Genomic DNA, 19610 nt, shown 5'->3' with positions numbered 1-19610 from the left:
AGTTGAGGATGTAAAGTGGTCATCTGTGAGGGACCTAGCTAGAACAGGGGATTAAAGGCAGTTTCAGGGAAATCTATGCAACAGAATAGTCCACTCGGTCCACTACCTGGGGGAAGGATGTGCAGGCAGTGCTCTCACTATTTTCAAATGACTGAGTGCCGATTTTGTAGTAATCTCCGTCAATCTAAAAAAACAGTGAGATCCATAAGTGACATACTGGTGAGGAGGTCAGTTCAGAAGGTGATGGCATAGTGGTCATGACACTGGCCAGTATTCCAGAGTACCAAACTAGTGTTCTGGGGCTGTGGGTCCAAAACTTACCTTAATAAATGGTGAAGCTTCAATTCAGTAAAACTTAGAATTAAGGCCATCAATGTAACCATTATTGATTGCTGTAAAAACCCATCTGGTTGATGATTGGCCATAGGAAAAGAAATCTGCTTTTCTTTTCCAGGTCTGGCCAAAGTGGGACTCTAGACACACAGCAATGTGGTTGCCTCAAACACCCTCGATATACAAGCTTTGGAAGTAGGAGCAGATGTAGGCCATTTGGCTCTTAAAGTTTGTTCCAGGATTCAAAGTGATCATGGCAGATTGGTTTGTGTTCACATTCTCATTTACCCTGGATAGCTTTAGTCTAATAAGAATCTGTTTACCCCCACATTTAAGAGTGAGAGGCTTTGGGGCTGTGCGGGTTTTCCTAAAAATCAAGAAGCCATCTGTTATACATGTGTCCAAAGTTGCACAACCCATGAGAAACAAGAAAGAATTCCCCTGAGTTATGTCCCTAGAAAGTACTATCTCTAATTTTGAAATAGTGTGTCCTACTTCTGAACTCAACTACACATGTAAACCTTCCTTTTCACATTCACCTTGTCAGGCCATTCAGGTCTTTATAAACTTCAATCAATTCAGCCCTTGCTATTTTAAACTCCAGTGAAAACAAGCACAGCCTACCCAATCTTTTCTGCTCAGTTTAAGTTTCAATATTTATGAGGTGACCTGTGGTATTAATAAGGTGTTTAATAAGCAATTATCCCCATTAATAGTCAACTCACCACTGCCTAGCGAAAACTGTGTCTTGCCGTTCGGCACATGCATAAAAGATGTTCTTCCCAACATTGACATGGGCCTGGATGGACTTGCATGATTCTATCAGAATTTTTGCCATAGCCAACACAGCTCCTGCCACTATAAGATTTCACCTATGGCCTCCTACAATAGTAATGGAGAACTGCCCTATCAAATCATTCTATTCAAGGACAATTAGTGATGGACAATAAATGCTGTCCTTTCCAGCATTAATATCCTTCCATTCTAGAATTAAAAATAATGCCTGTGTTGGCTATCCAATACCTGTGGCACTGAACATATCTGTGACTTCTCATTACTATGCCTCAATTCCCTGGCAGGTATATGCAGGGGATCTTTGTGATGTTTTGAAATGATTAGCCTGCCATTGAATTAAAGTGGTGATGGATGCATTGTTCAGGAAAGTGGAAAGCTTCATTTATTTAATTTCTGATGACAAAGGTCAGGCTGAGAGAGTGAGAGGCTTTGGGGCTGTGCAGGTTTTCCTAAAAGTCAAGAAACCATCTGTTATACATGTGTCATCATTAGTGAGCCCCTAGTGGGTTTATTTGCCTCCAAGGCTCTGCTGATGCCTTGCAGTATGCCCCAGATCATGTGTCCTTGATCATTGTCAATGACAAGGCAGAGGGGAGAAGATATTGTTGATGATGATATGGATGGCTCCACTGCATCTTCAGTTGATGAGTACAAGAATAACTGAGAGGAGGAACAAACCATTTATCCAAGATGACACACAGGGACTGGATGCCATGGAGTCTGGAGAGAGACAGAGACAGAGAGACACCCTTATTTTGAAATGGATCACATAAGGTCACGTTGATGTTTCCCTGACTATGATACAGAGATTTCATCTGATCTCTGGCACATAAAACATACACTGAGGGCTTCTTACAGTGTCATCTCTGTGGATGTTTCTCACAAAGGCTTCTGAATTTTATCAGAAGAATGTCATGGTGTTGCTGGCCACTGCATTATTTCCCATGCACTAACAACAAACTATAACTGATGAATATAACAAAAAGCAAATTAACTACACAGCTTTCAAATGTCCACACACAGTGAACACCAGTGATAGCCCCTTTGTATCTGAAGTGATTTTGTTACTTATTTATGCATTCTGTGTCATGGTTCCCCACAGAGGGCTCCTGAGGCCCATTAGCCTAGAAGACCTTGGTGGGAATCCTCTGGTCACTTGAACAGTCCTGGCTTTGTGAGCAATTTCTGCCCACTGAAATCTATATTACCATTGGATTCTGAGGTTTTAGCATCACTGGCAGAGAGCTGTAGGAGCCACTGCTACCATTCACACACTTTCTGAATCTCACACTTCCTCCTCAGAGAAAAACAAGGACTCTTAATAAAAGTAGATACATCTCATGCAGTATATGATGGAAAACTCAGACATGGTGATCTTGAATGATTGTCACACACACACACACACACACACACACACACACACACACACACACCCCTCTTGTTCCTGCCACACGTGTTTATCCCCTTTTGCAGAGGTCCCCCTGAAACGACCAGCCTCAGGATTAACTTCAGCCTCTCTTCTGCCAACTAATGGGCCTCCTACTGGCTGGTCAAATCCAGGATGTTTTCCTCCTTTTTTGATCTCTTGTTTCAACTAGACTCCAGATGAGGTCCCCAATTTATAATGGTTCCAGACGGGATGCCTCAAATCATTCCGCTTCTGGGTTAGGAGGGTTGAACTGGTGCCTCTTCCTGTTGCACCCACCCCATCAGTTGGTCATAACAAACATAATCCCTATCCTTTTCAATATCTTTCTCCCAGACACAAATGGAGTTAATTTTTAAAAGAAGCCAATTTAACCAGACTTTGAAATAACAAAGAGAGAGTTTAATAATTACTAAATGCAAGAAGATTTAATAACGCAGCACATATACTCACAGATCGAAATAAGAGGTTAAGCCCAAAAAGTTAAAGTTTGTTATACAGGTCAGTCTCTCAATCATTTGTTTAGTGCAGATAAAACAACATTATAGCCATTATTGAGTTGCACTGTAAGCATTGACATTGTCAGTTGTACAGATGATTTTCAAGAGCCCTGTAATGTTGACTTATGCAAGTTTTGCCCTTCTCATTCCTTCTTTAAATAGTTTGCAGTACTTAGAATGAAAGTCTTTCTGTACCTGAAATACAGAGGTAACCAAAAGATCATTTTTCAACTGTGACCTTCACAGTACACCAACATAGGAACTTAGAATAGTACACATGGAAACATTCGGTACCACTAGTCCACTCTAGTTGAGTTGAAACAGACTTTTGTATTTTCTAAAGGTAAAAATACAAATTGTATCTGCAGTTTGCAACATGATTCACTGGCAGTAGTTTGTTATTTAGCAGGCAGTTGTCAGCTACTTGTTATTTTTGTAACTACAAGAGATTAAAGCCCAGTCTGCTTGAAATTTCTTTGAAATTCTAGCTGCTATATTCCATTGGTATCTGTCTCTCTCTCTCTCTCTCTCTGGGCCGACACTTTATTTATAGCTGCAGGCCTTATCAATCTTCTGTTATAAAACACATCTTGGAATGTGGATCCATTGTCATAACACATTGCCAGCTGGAAACTCCATCCACCACCCTCACCTGCCATGCACTGTTCTTGAATGTGAGGAATCCTTTTGTCCTGTGAAGACAATGGGAGATTCAAGTCCCATATCCGGATGGATCAGACCCTCTGACAGATTGCCGTTATCTTGTAATTTTCTACTGGTCATCATGTCACTATTGTGCTATAAGTAATCCTCCCAGTTATCAAGTCCCAGCCTCTGGAGAGCTTTGCAGTGAAACAAGATCCTTCAATTAGGATTGCAGGTATGGGGACCTTACATCCACACCACTTTCAAACACTTAACAAGGCAACCTATAACTAATAGTGTGCCATAGGGATCAGTGCCACAGAATAGTTATTTATAATATATATTAATGACTTGGATGATGGGAGTGAATGTACTATACCCAATTTACAGATGACACAAAAGAAGATGTGAATGCATTTGGTGAGGATGACACAGAGTCTGCAGATGGATCTAGACAGGTTAAGTGAGTGGGTAAAAACTTGACAGATGGTATGTAATGAAGGGAAATGTGAATTTATGCACTTTGGCCTATAAGAACTGAATATAATTTAGTTGAGGAAAGACTGCAGAAACTGCAAAGTATCGTTACAGTGTGGAAGCAAGCCATTTAGCACATCAAGTCCACACCAACCTTCTGAAGGACGTCTCACACATACCAAACCCATCCCTGTAACCCAGTATTTCCCATGGCTAATTCACCTAGCCTGCATATCCCCAGACACTATGGGTAATTTAGCACGGCCAATCCACATCTTTGGGCTATGGGAGAAAACCAGAGTTACCAGAGGAAACTCATACAGACACAGGGAGAATGTGCAAATTCCACACAGACAGCCCCCTCAAGGGTGGAATTGAACCTAGATCCCTGTCGCTGTGAGGTAGCAGTGCTAATCACTGAGCCATCGTGTCACAGCACAGAGCATTTTGCAGGTCCCAGTTCATGAATCACAAAAATCCAGGTTCAGTGGGTAACAGAGAAGGCCAATGGAATGTGTTGGCCTTTATTTCAAAGACAATAGAGTATACCAATGAGGAGGTTTTGCTAAATCTATATGAGGCACTTATCAGACCCCAGCTGTGACCAGCTTTGGGTCGCTTATCAAAAGCACAAGCTCTTGTGGCACATTAGTAGTGTGCCTATTTCTGAGCCTGGAGGTCTGGGTTCAAATCCTACCAGCTCTAGCAGTATGTACTAACATCTCTGAATAGGCTGATTAGCTAGTATAGATTTTGTGGTTCAATGATAGTAACCCTATCTTTAAACCAAGAGGCCCAGATTCAAGTCCCACCAGTTCGAGAGTTATGTAATAACAACTCTGAATAGGTTGATTAGAAAATTGCTTTAAAAAGTAGCTAAGGAACAAGTTCTTGCAGTGTAGTGATAGTGTTCCTTCCCATGATCCATATGTCCTGTGCATTATAACATATCAAAACAGGTTGATTAGAAAATATCTCAAAGGAATGATGTCCTGGCATTGGAGGCAGTCCAGGTTAATTCCAGGAATAGAGGGATTTTCTTCTCAGGAGAAGTTGAATAAGTTGGGCTGTACTTTTTGGAGTTTAGAAGAATGAGACAAAACCTTATTGAAACATTTTTAAGAAACTTGACAGGTTAGAGGCATAGAGGTTGTTTCCCTTTGTGATACAGTATAAGATCAGAGGGCATAATCTCAGAGTAATGATTTTCATACTTAAGACAGAAATGAGGCGATTCTTCTTTCAGAGTGTAAGAATTTTTTGGTATTCTTTACACAGAGGACTATAATGGCTGTATTTTAAGACCGTTCAATGCTGAGATAGACAGATTTTTAATCAATTCGAGATTCAAGCATTATTGTGAAGGGGCAAGAAAAGTGGAGTTGAGGATTATCGGATCAGCCATGATCTCATTGAATGATGGAGCTGACCTGAGGGGCTGAATGGCCAACTTCTACTCCTTGATCTTATAATCTAATGGTCACTTCCAGGCAGTGACATCATGCTCACTTCTTTCGAAAGTTATTTTCAAATTGTGCCCTCTTCCAATTCTTCTATGATTGGAAATTGTTTCTTGCTAATCATTCTGCCCATACCCCTCCCGATGTTGAAAACTTCCATGAAATCTCATCTTCGCCTTCTTGTCTCCAAAGAAAACAATTCCAACTTCACCATTCTTTCTTCCAAATGTATCCCTGGAACCATTCTTGTAAATAACTCTGCACTCCCTTCAACGTGTTCACATGCTCCCTAAAATGTAGCACCAAGGACTGTACATAATATTTGAGCTGATGTACAATCAGTGAGTTATACAAGTTCGACATCACTGCCTTCCCCTTGTACATAATTCCCCAATTAATAAAGCCAAAGAAATTGCCCTCTCCACCTGAAATCCACCTCTAATAACTTCTAAACATATAACCCATGTTTCTCTGCTCCTGCACATTCTTTAGACTGGTCCCCTTTTTTAGCACTGCCTGTTCATGTTCTTTTGACCAAAATATAGTACATCACACTGCTCTATTTTGTACTTCATCAGTTACATATCTGTTCACTTTACTGACTTGTCAGTGAACAGAGGAAGTTGTTCACCTATTTTTCTGCAATGTAGCCAGGTCCAACATATAGCCTCCTGACTACTAACCATTTCTGCCACTTCTAATCTGGTTTTCTGGGGCTACTGTTCACTGACAACCTAAAGAAGGATTTGAAGGGAGTCATTATTGAACTGTGCGGCCATCTGAACATACCCAGCCATTGCTGATGGAAAATGTTGGAGTTTGACTCTGCAATCCTTTAAGCTTCCCTCCACAGCCTCTGTAAGCTCTCACTCACCCAGTTGCAATGACACTGGTAAGACTGCACATGATTGTAGCTTGCTGTCAGTTACAGACTCATCTGTTCCCTCTGACCTTCACCTCCAGTCACCTCATTTGTGCAAATGCACATTGCTGATGTTCCTTCAAGACTTCCACCAGAAGCATCTTCCTACTCTTAGCCTGTCCTCCAAACGTTGCTTGGTCCTCAGTAGCTGTGATTCCTGCTGGTCAGCAATTAAAAGGCTAGCCAGTGTCTGATTGCAGTCTGATGTTGGGAATGGATGGGTGCAAATGTCACACTTGACTGCACACAAGGGAACCTCATATTCAGTGCTAACTTCTGCACTGGATGTTACTGCGGTGCTGAGATTTTCCCCAATTAGTGTACATACTCATAAAAGACCTCAGAGTTTAGGAAAACAATTTTTTCGATGGAGGGGTTTCCTGCCCTAATACTCAAGGAGTCAGCATGGAACACATTCTCCAATACTGACTACCAAAGCCATGGAAAGAAATTACAGTCAGAACTGCTGCTGGCCTCCCAGCCCCATTCTACCCAGATCTGCTCCAGGTATAACACAACCCAGAGGTGTACAGGCTCTGTTATTTGATTCTGTTGCACACGGACCTCAAGAAGGCAGCTCACCAATAACTTCTCCATGGCAACTAGGGATGGGTAATAAATGTTGGTCAACCAACATTTCCCACAAGTCAGTTAAAATAATGCCCATCCTGAGTCCAGCTGCTCTCTTACTTCATCCTGAATTTTAGTCCCTCACCCAGGGGTAAGTCACACTTCCCAGAACTGCTGTGAAAACAACAAATGCTGGAGATCACACTGGGTCAGGCAGGATCCATGGAGAGAGAGCAAACTAACGTTTCAAGTCTAGATGACTCTTCATGAAGTGTGAAGGGGGCAGCATTTATGCTAGAGTTGGGGGGAAGGCGTTGGTGGAGTGTAGAGTGGAGTGTAGCACAGAGAGAAAGATAATAGTTCAGATTAAGTGATCCGAATATGAGAATGGCAGACCAATGATGTGTCTGACTGCCAGACTGAAAAGGATAGACAATCCCACTAGGGTTGGGGAAGGGGAGAGAGGACATGGCAACACAGAATGTAATAAGCAAAGCTAAAAGAAAGGCAAGAAATGGGAGTGAGTTCACAATCTGCAGGTATTGACCTCAATATTAAATTCAGAAGGTTGTAAAGTGCCTAGTCTGAAGATGAGATGTTGTTACTCCAGTTTGTGCTGTGATTCACTGGAACAGTGCACCATGCGAGGACAGACATAAGACAATAAGACATAGGAGTGGAAGTAAGGCCATTCAGCCCATCTAGTCCACTCTGCCATTTAGTCATGGCTGATGGGCATTTCAAACCCACTTAACTGCACTCTCTTCATAGCCCTTCATACCTTGCAAGATCAACAATTTATCAATCTCTGCCTTGAAGACATTTAATGTCCTGGCCTCCACTCCGCTCCGTGGCAATGGATTCCACAGGCCCACCACTCTCTGGCTGAAGAAATGACTCATTTCCATTCTAAATTGACCCCCTCTAATTCTAAGGCTGTGCCTACGGGTCCTAGTCTCCCCGCCTGGTGGACACAACTTCCCAGCATCCACCCTTTCTAAGCCATGCATTGCCTTGTAAGGGTCTATTAGTTCTCCCCTCAACCTTCTAAACTCTGATGAATACAATCCCAGGATCCTCAGCCTTTCATCATATGTTAGGCCTTCCATTCCAGGGATCATTCGTGTGAATCACCGCTGGACAATCTCCAGTGCGAGTACGTCCTTCTTGAGGTGTTGGGCCCAAATCTGGACTCAATATTCTGAATGTGGCCTAACCAGAGCTTTATAAAGTCTCAGTAGCACATCGCTGCTTTTATATTCCAACCCTCTTGAGATAAATCTTCGAGTAAAAAATGAGGTTTGCAGATGCTGGAGATCAGAGCTGAAAATGTGTTGCTGGTTAAAGCGCAGCAGGTCAGGCAGCATCCAAGGAACAGGAAATTCGATGTTTCAGGCATAAGCCCGATGAAGGCCTTATGCCCGAAACGTCGAATTTCCTGTTCCTTGGATGCTGCCTGACCTGCTGCGCTTTAACCAGCAACACATTTTCAGCTCTTGAGATAAATGACAACATTACATTTGTTTTCTTAATCACAGACTCAACCTGCATGTTTAGCTTTAGAGAATCCTGTACTAGCGTACTCCCAGATCCCTTTATACTTTGGCTTTATGAACTTTCTCACCGTTTAGAAAATGGTCCATGCATGTATTCTTTTTTCCAAAATGCAAGACCTCACATTTGCTCACGTTGAATTTCATCAGCCATTTCCTGGACCATTCTCCTAAACTGTCTAAATCTTTCTGCAGCCTTCTCATCTGCTCAGTGCCTTCTGCCGTCCACCAGAATGCCCCCAGTCCTTTCATCCAGATCATTAATATATAACGTGAACAGTTGTGGCCCCAACACTGAACCCTGCAGGACATCGCTTGTCACCAGCTGCCATTCTGAAAAAGAACCTTTTATCCTAATTCTCTGTCTTCTGTTAGACAGCCAATCCCCAGTCCATGCCAGTAGCTCACCTCAAACACCATGGGCCCTCACTTTACTCAGCAGCCTCCCGTGAGGCACCTTATCAAAGGCCTTTTGGAAGTCTAGGTAGATAACATCCACTGGCTTTCCCTGGTCTAACCTACTTGTTATCTCTTCAAAGAATTCTAACAAGTTTGTCAGACACAACCTCCCCTTACTAAATCAATGCTGACTTGTTCTCATCAGACGCTGCACTTCCAAGAATTTAGAAATCTCATCCTTAAAGATGAATAATAGAACTTTACCTACAACCAAGGTTAGACTAATCGGCTAATTGAACAAGGGGGTTATAACAGCGATTTTCCAATCACCTGGGACTTTCCCTGACTCCAGTGACTTTTGAAAGATCACAATCTCCCAGCAGTAGCCTTCCTTGCATCAATTTGCCTCTCATTTGTTTCTTATCTATTGAAAGAAACTTTTACTATTATTTCTAATATTACTGGCAAACCTTCCTCCATATTTGATCCTCTCTTTCTTATTTCTCTCTTTGTTATCCTCTGTTTGTTTTTGTAGCCTTCCCAATCTTCTGATTTCCCACTGCTCTTGGCCACTTTATAGGCTCTCTCTTTTTCTTTGATACATTTCCTGACTTCCTTTGTCAGCCATGGTTGTCTAATCCCCTCCCTGCCACCCCCACACCCTGGATAATCTTTCTTTCCTTTGGGATGAACCTCTGTACCGTGTCCTCAATTGCACTCAGAAATTCTGCCATTGTTGCTCTACTGTCTTCCCCACTAGGCTTTGCTTCCAGTCGATTTTCATCAGTTCCTCTCTCATACCCCTCTAATTACCTTTATTTAACTGTAACACCATTACATCCAATTTTGTCTTCTCTCTTTCAAACTGCAGGCTGAATTCTACCATATTATGATCGCTGCCTCCTAAGTGTTCCCTTACTTTAAGATCTTTTATAAAGTTTGGCTTATTACATAGCACCAAGTCCAGAATAGCCTGCTCCCTTGTGGGCGCCATCACAAGTTGTTCCAAAAGGTCATCCTGTAAGCATTCCATGAATTCCCTTTCTTTGGATCCACCTGGTCCACCTGCATATTGAAGTCCCCCATGATCACCGTGACCTTGCCCTTCTGACATGCCTTAGCTATTTCCTTGTACATCTTGCATCCCTGGTCCTGGCCACTGCTGGGAGGTCTGTACATAACTCCCATTATGGTTTTTTTGCCTTTGTGGTTCCTCAACTCCACCCACTCAGACTCCACATCATCTGGCCCTATGTCATTCAATGCCATAGATTTAATTTCATTTTTGACTAAAAAGACAACCCAGCCCCCTCTGTCCACCTCCATGTCTTTTCGATAAGTTGTAAACCCTTGAATGTTTACTGACAGTCCTGAACCCCCTACAACTGTGTCTCTATGATGCCTACTATCATAATCATTCACAATGATTTGGGTTGCTAATTCATCTACTTTGTTATGAATACTACGAGCATACAGGTAAAGCGCCTTAAATGCTAATTTTCTTATCTTCATGATTTCCAACATCTTAAAAGTTATCCTTCCTTTTAGCTTCATTCCTAGTCTGCATGAATTTAAACCCTGTATACATGCTAACGTGATGCTTATCTTTCTACTTGACTCCATACTCCCTGTCGCTTTCCCCTTCCCTTGCCCCTGACTCACAAGTTTACATGTCCTTGTGACTACCCTCTTCATCCTTTTCACTAGAATACTGGTTCCAGATTGGTTCAGGTGGAGACTATTCCATTGGTACAGATCCCCCCAGTTGCAAACTGATGCCAATGTCCCATGAAATGGAATCCCTCATTCCCACATCAATCTCCAATTCACACATTTACTTCTGTAATTTTCTTATCCCAATGCCAATTAGCACGTGGCTTGGGCAGTAATCCAGAGATTATAACCCTTGAGGACCTGTTCTTCAATTTCCTACCTAGTGCTTGATAATCCCCAATCAGATCCTCCTTCCTAGACTTGCCTATGTTGTTAGTGCCAACATGGACCACAACAACTGGATCTTCTCCCTCCCACTCCAATATCCTTTCAAGCCGGTCGGAGATGTCCTGCACCCTGGCACAGAGCAGGCAACACATCATGCGGGACTCCCGATCCAGCTCACAAAGGATACTATATGTCCCCCCTATTATAGTATCCCCTATAACAACTACTTGCCTTTTTGCTCCCCCCTCTTGAAAGGCCTTCTGCACTATGGTGCTGTGGTCAGCTGGCTTATCCTGTCCACAGCTCTTTCCCTCAACTGTACAGGAAGCAAGAATCTCATGCCTATTGGACAAGGTCGAGGGCCGAGGCTCCTCCACTCCTGAACTCAGAATCCCCCTACCTGCCTCAGTTACAGTCACACCCTGTTGTCCCTGATCACTGACTGAATTTGAATTACTTAATCTGCCAGGTGTGACTGCCTCCTGAAACAAAGCATCCAGGTATCTCTCCCCCTCCAGGATGTGCCGCAGAGTTTGAAGCTCAGATTCCAGATCATCAATTGTGATCCAGAGTTCTTCCAGCAACCAACACTTGCTGCAGATTTGGTCGCAGCCGTCCCAATGGGATCAGCCAGCTCACACATCATACAGCTACAGCACATCACTTGTCCAGCCATCTCTACCTATTCAATTAATTTATACAAATTCATGAGTTAAATAATTTCCAGTACTTCACATGTGGGATGTGAGCAGGACTCTGTGTTAAAATGACTGACTACGGGAAGGGCAGACTGGAGGTGTGCTGCAAAGTGGTATCCCCGTCTGTGTTTGAATTGAATTGATTTCTCCGATGTAGAGTAGGTAACGTTGGGTACAGCGAATGAAATACATAAGATTGAATGAGGTACAGGTGAAATGCTGTTTCACCTGGAAAGACTGTTTAGGCCCTTGGATGGTGAGCAGGGAGGAGATGAAGGAGCAGGTGTTGCACCTTCTGCGATTCCATGGGAAGGTGCCGTGGGAAGGGTAATTAGTATTAGCGGTTGATGAATGGACTAAGGTGACCCGGAGGGAATGATCCCTCTGAAACGCAGACAGGAGGAGTGAGGGGAAAATGTGTTTGTTGCTGGAGTTATCTGAAATAGCAGAGAATGATCTTTTGAATGCAGAAGCTGTTGGGATGAAAAGTGTGGACAAGGGGAACCCGATCACGCTGTTGTGAGCAATGGAAAGGGGCAAGGGTGATAGAACAGATGCAGCTGAGGGTCCTGTTAACCAAAATGGGTGGGAAACCACAGTTACGGAAGGAGCAAGCCATGTAAGCAGCACTGTTTTGGAAGGTGGCATCATCCAAATAGAGAAAACCACAGCAGCAGGAGATTTCGGAGCAGAAATTGGGCCATCCTGCCATTGAGTCTGGTCCGCCATTCAATCAAGGCTGATAGGTTTCTCAACCCTGCGACTTAGGGGAAGGAATGGGTGAATGGGATGGATGGGGTGTGATGAGCTATAGTGAAGATGGTTATGAGAACACCTATGATTGATTAGCCTCAGCAACTCTAGCAGCTCAGTGGTCAGGGCTGCACCCATCGATTTTAAGCCCCAGTGACCAGGACCACGTAAGGGAATCCTTTCTTGGTGAGAAGGCCTGGGGAGGAGGGATGCTAGGATCTTGATCGATGGGTCAGATGAGGTGGCAAAGAAGATATGTGGGACATGCTCCTTTGGGTGGGCGGCATGGTGGCACAGTGGTTAGCACTGCTGGCTCACAGCGCCAGAGACCGGGCTCAATTCCCGCCTCAGGCGACTGTCTGTGTAGAGTTTGCACATTCTCCCCGTGTCTGCGTGGGTTTCCTCCAGGTGCTCCGGTTTCCTCCCACAGTCCAAAAATGTGCAGGTTAGGTGAATTGGCCATGCTAAATTGCCCGTAGTGTTAGGTGAAGGGGTAAATGTAGGGGAATGGGTCTGGGTGGATTGCGCTTCAGCGGGTCGGTGTGGACTTGTTGGGCCGAAGGGCCTGTTTCCACACTGTAAGTAATCTAATGTAAGTAATACAAGAATAGGATTTAGTTCTGCAAAATGAAAATGGGAGAAGTGACAGTGGGCGATTATCAGAATTTAGTTAGATTTAGTATTATTATGGAAAACAACAAGAGATAAATCAGAAGTAAAAGTTTTAAACTGTGGGAAGGCAAATTTTGTGAAACTGAGAGGTAATTTAGCTAAAATGTACTGGACAGGACTGTTAAAGTTTAAATCAGTGGAAAGCCAGTGGGAGTCACTAACAAGTAACATCCTTAAGGCACACACAGACATTTCCCCTCCAAAAATAAGAATGGCACTCCCAACTCTAGACTCCCATGGCTGTCTAGAAAAATACTGGGGCAGACTAAACAGAAAAAGAAAACTTATGATAATCACAAAAAAAACTCAACATTGCAGATAGCCTAGAGGAATATAGAAAGTAGAGATCAAGTTATCAACGAAATAAGGAAATTGAAGAGGGAGCATGAAAATAATATTAGCAAGCAAAATAAAGGACAACCCAAATTTGTTTTACCAGTGTATAAAGAGCAAAAGGATGCTCAAGGAAAATGTTGAACCTATTAGAAGTGACAAAGAAAACTTGTGTGATGAGGCAGAGGATATGAGAAAAACTTAAAATGAATTCCTTGTCTCCGGATTTACAAAGAGATGGTATGGATGTGGTAATCCAAGAAGAGCAGTGTGAATTATTGGATAAAATAATCATAATGATAGAGGAAATGTTAGTGGTGTTGGAATCCCTGGAAAGTGGATAAGTCGCCAGGGCCAGGTGGACTGTTCCCTAAGATGTTGAAGGAGGTCAGGGAGGAAATTGTAGATTTTCCAAGGGTATTTTCCAATTTTCACTAAACACAAGTGAGATGCCAGACAACTGGAGGAATGTAAACGTGGATCTCTTCTTTAAAAAAGGTACAAAGGAAATGCAAAACAACTATAGGCCAGTTAGTCTTACTTTGATGATAGGCAAATTGATAGAATCCATACTGAAAGATCAGATATACTATAACTTAGAAAGGCATGGGCTAGTCAGAGATAATCAGCATGGCTCTGTTAAGGGAAGATCATGCCTTATAAATTTGATTGAATTCTTTGAGGAACTGACAAGGTGGATCAATGAGGATAATGCTCTTGTGGATGGAAAACTGTATCAAGAAGTGTTTCACAGGGCTCAGTTTTGGGACCAATGCTGTTTGTTTCATATATTAATGATTTGGAATTGAACATGGAGGGAAAAATTGGGAAATTTGTAGATGACATAAAATTTGGCTGTGTAGTGGATAATGCAAAAGATAGCTGTGATCTCCAAAATTTGGACGACATAGTGGCTCAGTGGTTAGTACTGCTGCCTCACAGCGCCTGAAGACCCGGGTTCAATTCCCGACTCAGGCGACTGACTGTGTGGAGTTTGCACGTTCTCCCCGTGTCTGCGTGGGTTTCCTCCGGGTGCTCCGGTTTCCTCCCACAGTCCAAAGATGTGCGGGTCAGGTGAATTGGCCATGCTAAATTGCCCGTAGTGTTAGGTAAGGGGTAATGTAGGGGTATGGGTGGGTTTCGCTTCGGCGGGTCGGTGTGGACTTGTTGGGCCGAAGGGCCTGTTTCCACACTGTAAGTCTAATCTAAGTCTAATCTAATCTAATCTACTGCAGCCTCACAGCGCCAGGAACCCAGGTTCAATTCCAGCTTCGGCCGACTGTCTGTGTGGAGTTGGCAAATTTTCCCCATGTCTGCCTGGGTTTCCTCCGGGTGCTCTGGTTTCCTCCCACAGTCCAAAGATGTGCAGGTTAGATGAATTGGCCATGCTAAATTGCCCATAGTGTTAGGTGCATTAGTCAGAGGGAAATGGGTCTGGGTAGGTTACTGTTCGGAGGGTCAGTGTGGACTTGTTGGGCCGAAGGGTCTGTTTCCACATTGTAGGGAATTTAATCTAAGCTAATCAAATGATACTGATGGGTTGGTGGAGTGGACAGGAAAGTGGCAGATGGAGTTCAACTCTGGTAAATGTGAGATAATGCACTTCAGGAGGTCAAACAGTGAAAGAGAATACACACTAAATGAGAAATACTGGACGGGTAGATGAATTAGATATCTTGGCATCTAAGTGCATAGGTCCCTAAAGGTTGCAGTAAAGGTATATATGATTGTAAAGAAGGCTTATAGAATGTCCTCTATCATTGCTAGAGGTATAGAAACAAAACTGGCGATATAATAATGAAACTGCATAAGACACTGGTGAGGCCACAACTGGTGTATCATGTGCAGTTCTGGTCACCATGTTACAAGAAGGATGTACTGGCTCTGGAGAGACCGCAAAGAAGATTTGCTACAATGTTTCCAGGGCTGGATAATTATAGTAATGAGGAGAGGTTGAAGAGGTTGGGTTGTTTTCTTTGGAACAGAGAAGGCTGAGAGGTGACATAATTGAGGTATGCAAAATTGTGAGGGGGGGAGGTAGATTAGACAGAAGGAACCTGTTTGCCTTGGCAGAGAGGTCAAAAAAACGGAATAATAGATCCAGGCTAAGTAACAGAAGGATTAGAGGGACAAGTTTTTTTTATGCAGAGGGGGATGACCATCTAGAATTCACTCCTGAATTGGTGGTGGAAGCAGAGACCCTAAACTCCTTTAAAAAGTATCTGGATCTACACATTAAGTTTTGTAAACTGCAGGGCCATGGGCCATGTGCAGGAAGGTGGGATTAGAAAAGGCACCTGCGTGTCTTTGGGTTGGCATGGACAAGATGGGCCAAATGACCCACTTCTGTGTTGTACCATTTCTATGGTTCTAGGGTTCTGGTCACATGGAACAGGAAAGACATGATTTCCCCAGATAGCATACAGAGGAAGTTTAAAACAACATTATCAGACTTGGAAATTGCAGGTATAAGGAAAGATTGGGTAGGTCAGAGTAATTTTCATTAGCACTGAGGATGCTGAAGGGTGACTTAATTGAGATGTCAAAATAATGAAGAGTTTGGATACAGTGGACCATTGAAGAAAAGGTTAATTACAAAGGGGCACAGATTTAGGATAATCGTTAAAATGATTAGGGACAAAAGAAGGAAATCTTTTCATACAGAGGGTGTTGGGTGTTTGGAATGCACTGTCCAGTTTAGGTGGAAAACCACAATTAATTTATAAGGAATCTAGATCTGCACTTGAGCACTGTGTATGGACCAAGTGCCAGGAAGTGGGATTAGAATGGATGACTAGTATATTCAGCTGGCAGGAACACAATGAGCAGAATGACTGTAATGTTCCTCTGGTTCAATGATTTTGAAGATTCCTTTTGAGCAGTCAGCCATACACAAAAATCTTAATTAGAGGCAAAAAAAAATCTGTAGTTGCTGGAATCCAAAGTAGACAAGCAGGAGGCTAGAAGAACGTTTGCCTGGCAATTTCCCTCTGTATCTTTAAACAAGTACCTCAGCAGTTGCTGCCTGCTAATCCTGGCACCGTCAAAATCTGAAACTTGTTGTATTAGAAATTGCTGTTGTGAATTTGTGTCCATGACAATAAGAACGTAGGAACATAGGAATGGGAGTAGACCATTTTAGCCCCTTGACCTTATCCTTCCATTCAATGACATCATGGCTAATCTGTGGCCTAACTCCATATAACTGCCTTTGGCTTTTTTGTTTAACAAAAACTTAACTATCTCAGATTTAAAATTAACAGTCATCAGCCATCTACTGTCATTTGTGGAAGAGAGTTTCAAACATCTACCATCCTTTGTGCATAGAAATGCTTCCTAACATCTCTTCTGAATGGTCTGGCCCAATCCGCAGACTATGTTCTCTAGTCCTAGAATCCCTAACCAACTTCATCTTTATCTTTATCTTTATTTTCCCATTCTTTTCCTGTTAATATCTTGAAGATTTCGATCACACCACTCCTTATCTCCTAAATTCTAGAGTAAACAGGGCTTTTTCGTGTAATTTCCACAAAATCTAAGGCCTGAAATTCAGTATCATTCTTGTCAATCTGCATTGTATTTCCTCCAAGGCCAATATATCTTTCCTAAGGTGTGGTACCCAGTGAGGTCATGCAAAGATTTGTGGCATATATGTAAATACAAGCTAGAGGAAGGAGTAGACACCTCTCACATATTGCAGCTAAAACATCTCCAAGCATGTTACTACTGCAGAGATTTTTCCATTCAACTGTTTCACTCTTTCAGTTGCAGTTATTATTTAGAATCTTACTTGTGAATTGTAGAAATAATTAATTACAATAAAGTAACAAAGGCACTGTTTGAGGCTCACACAGACATAAATAGCAGGAAAGCTAAATTGAAGAGCAAAATTGTGTTGAGTAAAGTACCTTGGGTTGTTCTATTACGTTAAAGGTGCTATATAAATGCAAATTGTTTTTGTCAGCCTAACCTTTACAGCCACATTCTCATCAACACTCACACGTTCAAGCCACTCCAATGAATAATTCAGACTGACACTTACAAGTAGTACTCGGATAGTACGGTGTCGTTGGACCACTTTCCTATAGATGAGATATTAAACCAGTTTTAAAAGATCCTATTATTCAATTTAAGGAAGCACATAGGAGTTCTCCTGATGTCCTGACCAACAATACTAACCTCTATACTAACAAAGCTGTTTTGCAGGATCTTGAGCAAATTAGTGGCACTTCAAAAGTAATTCACTGACTAAGGGAGAGAAAACTGCTACATAAATGCCAGTTATTTCTTTCTCTTCTCAAGTGAAAGAAATAAGTTAGAATTTTGAATGTTCTAAATAAGTGGAACAGAAAGGAATCACAAACCATCTACAACAGTAAGGCCTATGTTTTTTTGTTACCAGACAGAGATGTAACTAGCCACGCAGTCATGCATATGTTGGAATGCGTCACCCAGGTCACCACTGCTTTATTCAAAGGATCAGACATGCCACATTGTCAAAATTATCAATTAGAGAATATTTGACCTCTTCGTATTTATAGAGCAAGCTCTGGAATTTGGCCTTCTGAGTAGAGAAGAGCACTGAATTGTGGGAAAACATCGACATATTCATTATTTCCCATGCCTTAACTTTCGTTACTAGACAATCCAGTATCAAGGATTTCCTACGGTACATGTATTGGCCCTTGTATACCCACTTTTACTTTTGATGAAATGTTTTTACTCTTCAAAAATGACTGACATTGAAAGTTGACACATCTCATAAAATAAATGTTGATATCAAGAATTAAAAAACTGCAGATGCTGGACTTCAGAAACAATATCAGACATTGCTGGAAAAACTCAGCCAGTCCGGTAGCAGCTCTGGAGAGTGCCTCTTCTTCAAAACTAGACCCAAAATATTAACTGTTTTCTCTCTTTTATAAAATCACAAGGGGCATGGAGAGGGTAAATAGACAGGTATTTTCTCTGGGGTGGGTGAGTCCAGAACTAGAGGGCAAAGGTTTAGGATGAGAGGGAAAAAATTTAAAAGGGATGTGAGGGGCAATCTTTTCACGTAGAGGGTGGTGCGTGGATGGAATGAGCTGCCAAGGAAAGTGGTGAAGGCTGGTACAATTACAAAAATTAAAAGGCATCTGGGTGGGTATACGAATAGGAAGGTCTTCAAGGGATATGGGCCAAGTGCTGGAAATTGGGAACTAGATTAGTTTCAGATATCTGGTTAGCATGGACAAGTTAGATGGAAGGGTCTGTTTCTGTGCTGTATATCTCTATAACTCTATGTAATTACTCTCTATGTTTAAGTAGAGATAAGCAATGCTAACTGAGGAAATCTTTAAATGTTGATTTTGCCCTTTCAGATTATTAACATAATTTATGAATTACCTATTCCTCCAGAAGTGCTCTCGGTCCCAGAACAGTTAAAATGTATTTTGCTCACACCATTTAAAGTAGCATTTTAAAAATTAAACTCACAAACAATATTAATAATTTATTCTATATTTTAGAATAGGTTCTTCCAGCAAATATAATACAATGTCTGTAACAGGGTAAATTCCAGGGTTCACTGATCTCTTCTTTCTAACTATGTGCTACTAAAAGTTAGGTTTTATCACAGATCATAAATAAAATGAAAAAAGTGAAGAGAAGTATTGACACATCAAAATCAAGTGTCAGGCTAGCTTTATCCCCTTCTCAATGCAAGCCATTGCCCATCACTAAGCTGGATACCTCTTACGTTTTGTGACAAGGCACTCACAGGCAACAACATTCCCAGGCATGAGAGATGGAGTACTGCTTATGTGTATCAAAGTAGCATTTATGTGCAGTAGTTTCTTTTTGCAATGCGCCACCACAGACGAAACATGAAAGTAGTATCAATCGATGCATTTATAATGTCTCCAGAGGTAACTAATTTAAATAATATGCCCAAGAGAAAGATTCATGCCTACAGTGTTATGATGTGGTGACATTAAAACACACACCCTACAAAGTTTTGGTCTGATAGATTTCTAATTTATTGCATCTTGTTTCCACAACGAACAAAAGAAAACTACGACCGCAACAGTCCAAGTGAAACATTTTTGTCTGTCTTATGATGCAATTCAAAGTTGGTTTGAATTGGAAACCAGGG

The sequence above is a fragment of the Hemiscyllium ocellatum genome, chromosome 1 (assembly GCF_020745735.1).
Source record: "Hemiscyllium ocellatum isolate sHemOce1 chromosome 1, sHemOce1.pat.X.cur, whole genome shotgun sequence".
In the NCBI taxonomy this organism is placed as follows: domain Eukaryota; kingdom Metazoa; phylum Chordata; class Chondrichthyes; order Orectolobiformes; family Hemiscylliidae; genus Hemiscyllium; species Hemiscyllium ocellatum.
This window is presented reverse-complemented; position numbering follows the sequence as displayed.